A 14,592-nucleotide genomic window follows, 5' to 3' on the forward strand; every position below is an offset into this window, starting at 1 on the left:
GAATTTTCTTCGCAAGCTTTCTTTAAGGATGATTACATTCACCTGCGCAATTATGCTGTTTGTTTCTGAAGACTTAGTCACTTATTATTTTCGTCTTTTTTTTTTTTTACTTTGGGTTGATTAAAAAAAGTACGGCAATTATTTGCATAATATTTCCTCGAGTATTTGATTCTTCTGATTCATATTCTTATTAAAAAAGGGATGTCTTCATTTATGAAATTAAGTAAAAAAAAAAAAAAAGTGTTGAAATATTCCTTAGCTTTTTATTTGTGTTCGACTTCTGAAAGTTAATCATTCTATCATGATTTCTGTTTTTTAAAGGTTTTTAGCTTTCACGTCTGAATGCCACATGACGTTTAAGTCAAGTTTTGACTTAGTTTATGCTGTCGTACCAAAGGAGCTAACTCGTGGAGATAAGGTGTCACGTATAAGTTTTGCATATTCAAATTGCATCTATTGCCTTTGGACTGGATCGGATATTTTAGTATATTAAAAACCAGTAAATTTGATAAGAAGTTATAAATCCGTTTTCTGTAGTTTAATTAATTTTGCCTCACCCGTGTTGGGTCGGAATTTTGCTGACCTCATTCTGATATTCCGACTGCGGTTCGAGTCCTATCCGGGCGCCAGAATTTCTTCGTTTGGTTCTTCATCTGGATTTGAGGTCATGTAGTGACGAGCGTATTTCCAAAAAGTGTGCAGAAATCGGGAAGTCAAAGGATCATTGTGATTTTCACAATTACATACTTATCAATACTCTACCTACGAAAGGTTTTTGAGCCTTTCCTATAATTAGCGACGGGACCGCGTTTCCCATCCTGCCGAAGGCGATATTTAATCCTAATTTCGAAAGGGATTAATATTCGAGGTTGAGGATAATTATGAGAACGGAGATATTCGAACGTACTACGGTCCAGCTATTTGCTTTTACCTAAAAGCGACTTAATTTTAAAGTAGTGGATGCTTGTGTATGCATGCATACATATATATATATATATATATATATATATATATATATATATATATATATATATATATATATATACACACACACACACACACACATACCTTTAAATAAGTTGTGCATAGAGCCTTATTAAAATAAAATGTGAAAGTAGATACTGAAAGAATATATATTTGTATAAATATTATGCAGTACACATAGTCCAGGCATAATGTTTGTTCTTTGTATTTTGCTTTTGTACCACCGAATGGAGAGAGGTGACAGACAATCCCCTCTTCTTTGTAACCCACGGTCACTTCACTCAATCATCCATACACGAGGAATTGGCAAAGCGCTCGAAAAAGCGTCTCAGAGGCGTGATCGGTATGCTCTTGGTCTGCCACCTCGGTGGCCGCGAGTTCGATTCTCGGGAATTCCATTGAGGTGTGAGAGATGTGTATTTCTGGTGATAAAAGTTCACTCTCAACGTGGTTCGGAAGTCACGTAAAGCCGTTGGTCCCGTTGCTGAATAACCTCTGGTTCCATGCAACGTAAAAACACCATACAAACAAACAAACAATATGCAGTACTACCGAATGGAGGGAGGTGACAGAGAATCCCCTTTTTATTGTGACCCACGGTCACTTCACTCAATCATCCATACATGAGGAATTGGCAAAGCCGCTCGGAAAAAAAAATGGTCACATCTACCAGTTTCGCCGCTTTTCCCTGAAAAGTTTGAATTGGATTTAGGAGATATGGCAACAGAGCCAGTCGCCTCCGAGTTCTCAACCTTGTGTAGCTAGATTATAGTCAAAGTGACCAGTAGATTCTATACAGAATTGGTCATTTTCAGTCAATTTTTGTCTTTCGACATAAATTATGCAAAGTATAAGGAAAATTTTACTTCAAATCAACGCTGTTTATACAGCCGTTACATTCAACAGAGCACATATATTATGTCTTTTATCAGAATTCTGGATTCCTTGAATACATTTCCTGATTTTGAACTCTAGAATAAAACAAAAAACTTTCCTTCATACTTACTGAAAGATTTTTATAAACATACTTTTCCTGTTAATACAATTTATAATAGGTTTTCCTCAATATTTACTTTCCCGGCGACTGTTCGAGGCAATGACGCAATATATCTTCGATGACCATTCATAAAGCAGTGAGCGTTATTACGTTCATTAAATTTGCATAGTAAAAGGCAATTTTCTTGCAGTCACTCACGAGGAAAATAGGTCGGTTTCTCGTCGTCACTGACAAGGAAGTTCTGGCAGAAATTCGCTTATGTTGACGAGGCTTGACGCTAACCTCTGACCAGTAACATCGTCAGGGAACTTACCAAGAATTTCGGTGTTGATATGCTCTTTAATTTTTTTTAGTCATTTTTTAAGACTGCTTGTTATTGTTATTTTTTTTTTCCTGAATTGTGACCTGTTTTGCTTTACTTTTTTTATAACTTCTTTTTCTTTCTTATTGCGCCAACGGGTATTCTGTTGTCTGAGTTAATACTACCCATTTTGATCTGTATCCATACGAATTGTGTATACTTCAGATGTAATAATATTCATCATCATCATCATCATCATCATCATCATCATCATCTCATCATCATCATCTTTGTTATTCCTGTTGTAGACGTAAGTTTAGGGGATGGTGTAAAGTCGGCTGATTACATCTAAGAATGGTAGTGAGATGTAAGATCTTTTAATAGTGTAGTTCGTTTATTGCAAGCAGTACATTGAAACGTTTGTCAATGTGATAGCTGCAGTTACCGGCGAATTTATTTAGGAGTGAAAACTATTTCTTATAGCTGGTAAGCATGGCATTGATTTTTCTGGTTCACAACCTCTACCTTTGTTCGAAGTGTTTTTTTTCTTTTCTTTTCTTATTGATCTTATTAGAGCTTGGTAATTGGCAGTTCTTCCAGTGAAGGAGGTTCCTAGGGCATAAGCCCTGAACTCTGATTTTATAACTGGCCGCTGGGCTTGGCAAATATGAGCATAAATAATTATAATGGTATTAGCATAAAACTATTTCTACGACATGGCTCATTTTCAATACTTTGTTCAAATGTTTGAGGCCATGAATATATATATATATATATATATATATATATATATATATATATATATATAGATACTATATATATACACCTATATATCGTATATATATATATAATATATATATATATTAATATACATATATATACACACCTATATATTCGATCATATACACCTATTATATATATATATATTATTATCATTATACTATTATATATGACCTACCCGTTGGTAGTTGGTAGTTTAGTCAGGAATATTGACGTCCTAGGGTAAAAAGTGTAATTAGGATGTCGCATCACATAAGGAATTTGTGTAAAATAGAAGAATGTCATTTAGGAATTTTTATCATGAGGTAAATTTATACATATCACGAATTAATTGTCTGAATTAGACGCAGTTTTGCAAACTATTGTCAAATATTAGTGTTTAAGTGATAGTCTTTTTCTTACGTATATTTATCAATCCCATTTCAGTTCTATTCTAAACCTTGGCTTGGCATAAGGCGAAAAAGAGTATAACAACAACAGCATAAATGATAATAATAATTATAATGATAAATATTGTTATTATTATTATTATTTAGAGCTTCTCATAAAGTGGTGTGTGTCAAAATTAAGAAATAAATCCATAGTGGATTTGTTGTCCAACTTGATCGATATTTGGCGAACAAAATCATTGATTACTATTATTATTGGTAACTTTTCCCATTATCGTGAATATTACAGTGGTTTTAATGGAGAAATAAATCCACAGTTATGTACGGGTACATATATTTAAAAATAAATCTCTACAGAGAGCTTTCGAACAGATTCCCATAAGCTCTCTGTAGAGAATCATTTTTAAAATAATATGTACCAGTTCATAACTGCGCATTTGTTTCTCCATTTCAAGACTCATGCTACTATGAGTATTTTTTTTATAATAATGTTTTTATCGTCGAAACGCTTGATGAATTTGAAGAACAAAAGAATTATGGATTATTTTCAGTGCAAAGTTAACCTAGCCTAGGATCAACTTTTATTGAGCATACGACAACCATGGGATTCCCTGACGAGATGGGCTCAAGGATTGGTGTATGGCAAGGAGGGAGGAGGAAGAGGAGGAGGAGGAGGAGGAGGAGGAGGTTGAGGGTCTTTGGGCTTAATAGTGCTGGGACGATGGCAAAGGGACTGGCTGATTGGCCTCTTAACCACCTGATGCGTTCCAGGTCACGTGGCCACGGCTGATTGGCTCATTAGGCGCGCACGACGATCAGCCTTTTTTTTCTCTCTCTCTTAATCTGATGATTGATACTTTGTTCTTTTTAAGGGAAGTATCTATTTTTTGTGCTCATTGTGATTTTTTAACATTCTCTCGTTAGAACATTTTTTCATAGGTTCATTAACTTCAAGGTTGGTCTTTGATGGCTTTCACAAGCTGTTAAGATGACTCTCTTACTATGGATATATAAGATCTGAACAAGATCTGCATGTAGATAACTTCATACGGAATCCTTCTTTTGATGAAGCACTAAGATGGGAAAAAAATCGTATCAGATATTGACATAGATTGGGAACTGTCTAATTTCTTGTCAGTCCGGATCTTATGAAAAATTAAAAGAGCAGCCGATGGCAACTCCTTTTCCTCGCTTCTAAATTCAAAAATATATTTCTGGTTTGTTTGCTTAATTAATCTAGCATTATTACAGCGCAGCCTCGTGGTCATTAAGCGGCCCGTAAGTATTTCTAGCTGCGCAGTGCCCTTCAAACTCTAGACAAACGGTTCGCAGCTATCAAGAAAATGAAAAGGCTGAAAAGATTAACAATTGCATGAACACTCACAGAGAAAACAACATAAAATTAAACGGAATTGATAGATGTTGTCACCAGAGAACAAGGTGGTATTAAAAGATTTTCAATTTCCGCATCTTTTCTGGTAGAAAAAAAAAATCAGGAAAATCTAAAAAATGAACTCGACGAACAAAGACCATAAAAGATTATCTCTATCACGGATCAGCATCAATAACCTTTCGGGAGATCCGAGTCGATCTGATAATTGAATTGAGGGTTTGCACTCTTGCTCTTCGTGGCAACTGGAAGAGCTCTCCTCCCAGCCTCTGGAACGAGGTGGGTGACGACGACGACGGGGAGGGGGTGGGGGGGCGGTGGGAGTTGGGGGAGATGAAGGGCGGGGTCTCTGCCGCCCATATCCCCCGTAACCCACCTTCCCTGTCACTTCTTCCCCTTGTCACTTTTTAAAGTGGACTTGGCCCCCCCAACCCCTTCTGGGGCAACTTCTTTGAACAGTGGCGTTTGTTGGAGCCTAAAGATGATTCCGGGATAATGAGAGATAAGGACAGAAGTAGGTTGTTTGGATGACAAAGGGGGGGGGTTTGTGGAAGAGCTCGATTGATTGAATGGCTTAAACGTGGGTGACTGAAGGATCGCGATTTCTCGATAATGCGACAAGATGAGATGACGATGAAGATAAGCAGATGAGAGAGAGAGAGAGAGAGAATGAAGAAAAAGTGAGTTTCTAAAACCAAGAAGACGACAATAACCACTTCAAACATCAGGGAATGTCCTATTGCCCGCAGACTTCAGAATAACTTAACTATTAAGTTTATTCATGAATAGTTTTTCCGTGATTTACTTTGTCAATGCTCTTTCAACTCGGGTCATTGCGGTCAGGTTTCCTCTTAACCTGACCCTACTTTAGTTGACCGCTGTCCAATCGGAGATGCTTGGTCCTCCTAAATAGAAAATATACTCGGAGCATCAGAGTTCATACAGTTCCTTGTAATGTCGTACAATTCATTGTCATCTTATTTGCGACGCTTTGTTACTCGGATTAAAAACGGATTGTCATCTAAGACAGACTATCTATATGTTAATAATGGAAAAATGAGAGCGATCTTACTTTTCCCTTAAAAAAATAAAAAAACTAGTTATTTTCTCGAGGTTTTAACGCTCTTTGCGAAATAGTAGATCTACTTAATTAGACTGAACCTTCGTATTAAATGTTAACGCTTTTTTTCCTCAGCTGGTTCTGCTTGGCGTCTTTCTGTTTTCAGTTTTATAATAGATATATTTAAGACAATTTAGAAAAAAGCCATCTTAAGTTATTCCTTCTTATTTGCTGAATATCAATTCTGAGGAAAAAAAATTATATGGCGTTGCAAAGTCGCACCCGTCTCCCCCCCCCCCTCCCCCCCCACACACACACACGTTGAAAATAGTTCTCCAATATTTTGTGTTTTCCGTTTTGATATGACTGGCAAGAAGTAATTTCTTCCAAGTAAGTACGGCCCTCTTTTAGACCCTTAAAATCCCCCATTTTTTATTTTGAATTTTTCTTTTTCTGCAGGTATTTTGGTGGTCGGTGTTCCGGTCAGCTTGATGCCTTCGGCTGTCCTCCTCCTCCTCCTCCTCATCATCGGTTTGGTGAGTGTTCTCGTGGCATTCCTTCTTCATCGTTTCCATCATTATCGAGTCTGCCCTTTTTTCATTTCCGTAATGCTCACCCTTTTATTATTGCGTGTGTTTAGTACAAAGGCTTGTGAACCATAAAAGGGTGTCCTTTTGCCTGTCCTTTGGGTGTCTGCATACTTTTAATTTTTTGGAAATATTCAAGAAGACAGTGGGACCGTTTACGTTTGAGAATTAGTTTTTTTTCTTACATAGACAAATGATGTGACTAATCTCCAGTATATTAATTCTGTATAAACAAGTAAGGTAAATGCTACATGGTAAAGTAATATATAATTCCAGTGTGACGTTTCATTCCTTGCACCGTGTGGCAGTAATGAAAATCTTTATATTATGTTTGTTATTAATTCCAAAAATATGTTAATTTTTTTGCAGTCCTCTTTTCTTTAGATAGACTATCGTTTTTTATTTATCTCGTTGCATTGTATACATTAATCTAATATGCGCTCACTTCTTATCGTTTTTTATTTATCTCGTTGCATTGTATACATTAATCTAATATGCGCTCACTTCTTTTCTACTCTTTTTCTTTCCCCCTTGCGTTATCAGTAAATGCTCATAATTCCTTTTACCGCTTTTATTAACTCTTCGCCAACATTTTCCTCCTGCCCTTTTTGTCGTCGTCGTCCCGTCCCCGTCCCCGCGTCGACCGTCCCACCAAGTTTGGTTTCCTTCCCATATGTGCAAAGAGAGCGTGGTCCCTTTTCCGCAATATTCCCTTTCCCTCGGTCGCGCGTGGAAGGCAAGGGCACCCTTTTCCGAGGGGTTCATAAAATGGGAAGGTGAAGGGGAGGGGAGGGGGAGGGGGAAAGGGGGTGGGTGTGTGTGTGTGAAGGGGTATATACAATGTTATAAAGGGGATCGAGTAAGGTGATTCCACTTCAGACAATTGTTCGACAGACCCTCTTCACGTCCGAATCACGCTTCGACGATCACTCGAGGGCTCGGGCTGTGTTATGAACTTATATTTGGCCACAATGTTGCTGCTGGCTGGCTGGCGTTGCTCCCATGCATCCCATCCTCTCTCTCTCTCTTCTCTCTCTCTCTCTCTCTCTCTCTCTCTCTTCTGTTTTTATTTGTCTCGTGGTTAAATCCAGTACTTCAGAAGCATCTTGCTTTGTAGGACTTTCTCTCTCTCTCTCTCTCTCTCTCTCTCTCTCTCTCTCTCTCTCTCTCTCGTTTTCATTTGTCTCCTGATTAAAACCAACACTCCAGAAGCATCATGAGTTGTAGACGCTCTCTCTCTCTCTCTCTCTCTCTCTCTCTCTCTCTCTCTCTCTCTTTTATTCTACTATTTTCCGCGTTTGTCTTCCCTTCTCACTCCCTTGTTAGGTCTTCCTTCCCTCTTCTGTCTCTTTCCCCTCTCCGCATTTCCTTCGTTTTTTCAGTTCTGCGCGTTACTGAGAAAGTCTCGAAAAAGCCATTTATGTCTCAGACGTCATTCCAGGGAAACCGAGACGTCTGAATGACAGTAGATCTCGTCTGTCGATCGGAGGATATATAATAAGTTACCTGTATGTGAAATCATCCTTCTTGCATCTCGCTTCTTGGTGAACACTCACCTCTTGTGATAGTCAGGTCTGTCTGAGCTCTGTTATTTCGCTTCTAATCAACTTCTTGACTATTGTCGTAAAGGAGAAACTGCATAATTGCAAGCGAGTCTCAAGTGTATTAGATAGAATTTGAGGTGTCTGTAGAGTCTTAGAACTACATGAGTTCATTAATTGATTGTACACACATGCACAATATATATATAGATATATATATATATATATATATATATAAAAGATTATATATAATTAACATATGCGTACATATGCAGTACACACACACACACACACACACACACACATATATATATATATATATATATATATATATATATATATATATATATATATGTATATATATATATATATATATATATATATATATATGTTTGTGTGTATGTGCATCCTTGCGTGTACCTTGGGAGCCAAGGAAACAAGTTGTCATATTCATTGCCTTTTAATGTACGCGTGTGTTCTCGGCGCCATGTTGTATGTTTTTCATTTAAGCAATTTTCAATATGCTTGCGTATATATACTTTAGGGTGTTCGATGCAATATGCTCCCGTTTTTATTTATAAGGTTATGCGGGTTTTAAATATGGAGGGACATAGAGAAATTTCATTTTTCGAACATATTCCCAGTACATTGAGACTCTCCGCGTCGACGAAAAAATCTCGACGCGAAATAAAGATAAAAATAGATGTTTGGGAGACAGAGGTTCGTTGGTAGATATGAGGGGACTCGAGGGAAGGCTCGTCCCTTTATAAACAATGTATAGGGAGGAAAGGGGTAGACAGCGAATGTATGGAGAACATGTAAATGGAATTCAGGGTTGAAGGCTAGATTGCCAATGAGTATCTGACGCCAAATCAACCTGAACAGGTTAAATTTATCTCGGGTTGCTGAACAGAATTTTTCGAGGACTTTTGCGTTCAAGGAGATGTTGTTTTTTTGAAAAATTTATCGACTGACTGAAAATTTCGTTTTAAAATCTACGTTACAGTTACCGTGGTCATCAACGCCGCTGTATTTTAACAGGAAAAAAACTCCAGTAGTTTGTGTTTCAGTATGTGTAGAATTTAAGATAAAAAGTCTTTATAATGAAATTGATTGATTGACTAATTGTGGTAAAATGGCGTCGTAGCAAATGTGAAAGCAATCACGAAAGTTTTATACATGTTGAAACTAAACTTTTATACAAATTGAGCGCTAGGATCTACATCATTACATCATATTCCGAAAGAAGTTATATATATATATATATATATATATATATATATATATTTATATGTGTGTGTGTGTATGTGTTTCCTGCTGGAACAATAAGTGGTTGGCAGGTTTTAGTGTCAGCATTGGCCCTTGGCTTACTTCCCCAGAGTGAGGTAATTTGCCGAAGGTGCAAGAGCCCTGATATGAACCTCTGGACTCTTACAACCCAAACATAGAGGTGGTGGTTTGGTAATGACGCTAAAAAAAAAAAAAAAAACCCTTTCTTTGGTTCATGGGGGACGTCATAATAACAAGGCATGGGCTGTTTTCGATTTAATATATATATATATATATATATATAATATATATATATATATATGATAATATAAATATATATAAATATATATATATATATATAATATATATATATATATATATTTTTTTTTTTGCAGGGGGGGGGGGGGGGGCGGGGGGCCATGTACAATCACTCATATAAGTTCATGGATGCCCGGGGTTTTGAGAGAGATTTCCATTTCACCCCTTTCTGGATGACAGGTGTCCAGGAGTGTGAAACTGGCCAAATGTTCAACTACCTAACTCTGCTGTAGAAAGTTTCGGTGTGTGCCCGTCTTACGTCACTATACAGACCCGTTGTCCAGAAAGGGGTTGGATGGAATTCAGCTTTATGCCCGGAGACATCCATGAACTTTTATGAGTGACTATACGCCCTCGAAAGGAAGAGGCGAATTAGCGTAGTAGAAGGAGCATGGGATGAAGCAGGTCTCGGCAAAATATCTGGGAGAGTAATATGTGGAAGTAAACCTTTCGTTTGTACGAGGTCATTGTTTAACCAACTCATCCTATATTACAGTGGAAGTGCAGTGTGGATGCTCAATGCAAATGGGAGAGAAAAAGATGAAAGCTGATGAGACCAAGTAATTTGTGAAGTATATAAGAGGTGTATACCACAGGTGGAAAGACATCAGTGTTCTGAAGTGATTTGGCCACAAGGAGAAGTTTGACAGTTGGCTATGAAAAAAGGAGTATATAGTATCCAGGAGATTTGGGAGATGTATGAATCTTGTATGTATAATAAATATTATTGACAGAATATTTCAACAAATTTACAAAAGAAGTGGAATACATTATTACAATTTACGTTATATAAAATAATGTTGCACAAAACAGACTCACTTTGAGTAGATATTTAAGTCCACAAAATATATAAATATAAATTAATAAAAAACCGAACTCAGTTAAATGGTTCTACGTACCACTGATGAGCCTTACTTTTAGGTACATGAAATGGTTAGCCATGTGGAAGCTCTCTGCTCATTGGAATCACCCTTAATTCTGCAGTAAAAATAATAAACACGAGAGTGACTGGTGACAGTAGTCTCTTGGTGGAAACATTCTTAGGTCAAATTCCGTATGATGAACCTCCTCTACGGAAGTATACATTCATCAACTGAAGCGAAACTGTTCCACAACAGGAGAATCCTCTGGAGGAAAGACGGGAACACTATGTACCACATCTCCATGACGTTTACGGCGAATAATAATGACGCTGGAACACTTCCCCTGATTCCCCTGATAATTTCCTGCAAACGGGAAATCAGGCTTACCCAGAAAGAAATCCATATGAAAACACAATAAAGATTAGACTCGGTGGATAGAAAGGAAAATGGAATTACCGAGAGAGAGAGAGAGAGAGAGAGAGAGAGAGAGAGAGAGAGAGAGAGAGAGAGAGAGAGAGAGAGAGAAGGGGACTTGGTGAGCAAAATTGATGGCCGTGTCTGACAGGTTATAATTACGGCAGGGGATGCTAGATAAAGCTTTGAATTTTAGAAATAAAGGAGTCTCAGAGGGTAGAGAGGGATCGCTCGAGCTGGTGACGCCAGTCATGCTCCATGAATGATAAAAAAAAAAAAAAATTGGAATCCGAGCGAATTTACTTCTGGAATAAAAACCAAATCAAAATGTGAAGACAGACTGGACAAAAATTCCTGTGACCTTTTATGATGTCTTATGTCTTTGAAAAGGTTTTAAAAAATTGTTTTTTATTTCAAATTGGTGTTATATACGTATTCTTTGGCTGTTATTTGTTTCGTAATATTCCGGCCTCAATTTTTAGTGAGTAATTGGTTAACGTATAATGTTTTCAACAGTAACTCCGTCATAATGAAAGCAAAGATGTGTAGACGATGGGCTGGGAGGCTGTACAGAGAGAGGAGAGAGAGAGAGAGTCATTATTTGGGTATGCGCATGTGAGGCAGCTATGGCGAAATACTAATAACCCCGCCCTTGGTACACCAGAAACACTCCCACCCTCACACTAACCCTAACCCCCACCCCCCAAAAAAACACACACACACACATACACACACACTTATCTTGTACCAAAACCCCGCATATTTATTTCAATCGAATTAATTGTTTGGCTTTTTATTGGGATTAACCGCAGACATTATTTAATTAACGATAATGATACGGGACAAAATGAGCGCATCTGATTATCTCTATTAGCGGCATGAATTTATCACCTGTTAATTCTTGGTAATTAACCCCACCTGCATTAAGTTTTGATTTCCATGTTTATGGAACTTACTGATCCCCCCACCTCCACCCCCACCCCCAGTCTGGGTCTGTTCATTAAAGACCGTAAGCCCAGCTAGATTAATCTCGTTAATAGCGAAATTTGATCAGCCGTTGGCGTTTGATCTTGGAATTGGCCGGTGGTAATCGTGGCTATGTGTAAACTAACATTATGATTAGTGGGATTTTCATCTCATACATATGTGTTTTGCGAATATACATTGTGTAACCTCCCCGGGAACTCGGATGGTGGTCGGCGCGAATGGATATGTATATCGACCTGTGTTCGAATGATACTGTTATTGTTATGCGTAGTTGCTCATATATACAAACATACATATATCAGTTCGTCCTTCTACATACACTTCCTTATATAATATAACATATAATGATCTATATTGTAGATGTGATTTAGATATGAAGAACTTATTTTCCAACGAGACTTCAAACCTTTCGTTTGTATAAGAATTTGTGGTATTTTATATGCATAGATATCCATATCTATGCATATAAAATCCATATCTATGCATATAAAATATCAGATATTTCTCAAACAGATTAGTCAATATTCTGGGTTCGTTATGGTATACACTCCCCTTTCAGTTTGAAAGGAAAATGCTCAACATATCTGAATTTAAATACAATCGTGTTCCCATGTAGAAGGCAATACAGCAGGTAAGAGCTAAACTTGTATTATATATATATATATATATATATATATATATATATATATATATATATATATATATATATATATATACATACACGTACATACATATTGTGTGTGTTTGCTTTGCGCACGTGTCCAGACATACGTATGAAAAAGATATCACTGTTATATTAAGAACTTAACAGCTTGTATATACATAATTTATAACTCGTCAAATACCGTGACTGGTCCACTAATTGGCCCAATATATCTCCAATTTCTCTTTTATATTTTCTTTCCCCATAAATAATCTTGCGATCGCTAAATTTAAGGAAATTCCATCAAGAAAAGTGTAAAGGAAGAAAGGAATTAAATTGCTTCCAATTTATCATTCTTAGCATTTAGGCGCCTATTTTTGCCATCTTGGTCTTCCTTTTATTTAACTTTATCTATGCAGTGAAAAAAAAGTAATGTTAGTTACAAATGCATCTCTACGGCAAGGAAAAAGTATATTTCGATAACTTTAATATTTTTTTCCGGATAACTTTCATTCGATGGGAAAACTTTACAATAGTTGGTCTCTTTGACATTGTTTGTTTGATAACGTGATAATACAGTCTCATGGTTTCTTTTGAAACTTTGCTTTTACTCCTTACTTCACCTTCAGTCAGTCTTAACTTTTATGGGCAATTAACCTTCTTATTAATATACTATAAAAGTTACAGTCTTCAGTCTTATTTCATTATGTTGGAACATCTTGACGTCATTTTTTTTTCGTGTACTAACTGGAGGATATTTCTTACAGTTTGCCCCGAAATGGGATCTCACGGTTGGTTTTATAATGGCAGACTTGAAATTCTTCATCACTAAACTTTGAAACTATTATTTTCATCCTTTTATACATATGTATAACTTACAGGAATGATGCTCTGCATGAGCTGCGCTCGCCAGAGACTCTCCTTTGAGCGCGAGAGCGAGAGCTAATCTTAATTTGATTGCTGACAACAATGAGACCCATTTCTAGATATCACTTAATTCCCTGACACCTTAAAAATCCTGTATACCATTTTCCATCGCCCTCCTCCCTGACTCCATTCTTCTCGCCCTATTCTTCTGGTCCTTTTCTGCCCAGTCCTTCCTGCCTTTCCAATCAGTCCTTGGTGTAAGTGTTTGTAGCCACCCTTGACCCAACCTGACCCGGATTATCCCCGTATTTTACGGTAGCTTAGCTCCTTGTAGGATGCCGCCGTCTGCCTCTCGTCCGCTCCTATTCTCTCTCCAGTCACCACACCCCCCCCACCCACCCATCCCAACCCGCCTCGTCCCATCCCAGCACCTCACTCCCACCCATTCCTATTGCTATCTGATGTTTATCACTCATCTATTTTACCGTTTTCTCATTTCCTCTCTCAGATGGTAGTGGGAGGCGCCGTTACAACGACGAGACCTCTACTCGGCAAATGCCCTTGCAACTTTTTATTTTTTAAATTTTTATTCATTGTCTGCGCATGACAGATACAAACTTAATATGAAAGCTTCGCTCGTTTAACTGTACATTTTCCTACGATATTGTCATCATTCATTTACCTTATTGATATGTCAATAGAAATTTGTAATAAATAATAATTAATAATGAAAATAGCTGTGCCTGATTGATGACGTTTTTAGTTTAGACGAAACTGACCTTCCAGGTGCCTTTGGGCACGTAACGGCTTCTCTAAATTTAATTCAAGTCAACTTTGTCGTCTTTTGATAACTGGAAGCTTAGCCCTATTTAGTAAAGTAGAATTTCTGACATTTTTTTTATTATTATTTTTATTCTGTTATTTAAGATGATTTTTTTTTTTTTTGCATGTCGATTAGAATTTCCATCACTCACCGTTGACGATCGATTCAGCATTCAGTCTTTGCTACGTATTTATTTATAGTACTAAAGAACATTGTTGTTTGTTTAGGATTTGTGACAAGAGGACGTTTAGTTAAGAATGTATTGAAAGACGATCAAAGTATTGGCCTTAATAGTTATTGCGGTATATTATCCTCATTCGATATGAATGATTTTGCGCTTATAAAGTATTCACTTCCTTCTTGAAAGTTGATGACTCTC

The 14,592-nt window shown here is 37.1% G+C and overlaps 1 protein-coding gene across 3 annotated transcripts in view; it reads left to right on the forward strand.

The window, feature by feature from the left end:
* The window catches only part of LOC135208550 (homeobox protein OTX2-like), a 308,299-nt gene that overhangs the window by 38,153 nt on the left and 255,554 nt on the right, over nt 1-14,592 (forward strand). For 2 of the 3 annotated variants that reach the window (XM_064240858.1, XM_064240855.1), the window contains one exon: nt 6,361-6,437. The exons of the other annotated variant lie outside the window; for it this stretch is intronic. The gene's annotated coding sequence lies outside the window, so the exon portion shown is untranslated. The remainder of the gene's footprint in view (nt 1-6,360; nt 6,438-14,592) is intronic. 3 annotated transcript variants of the gene reach the window in all.

Source organism: Macrobrachium nipponense, chromosome 35 (genome assembly GCF_015104395.2).
Source record: "Macrobrachium nipponense isolate FS-2020 chromosome 35, ASM1510439v2, whole genome shotgun sequence".
Lineage (NCBI taxonomy): Eukaryota > Metazoa > Arthropoda > Malacostraca > Decapoda > Palaemonidae > Macrobrachium > Macrobrachium nipponense.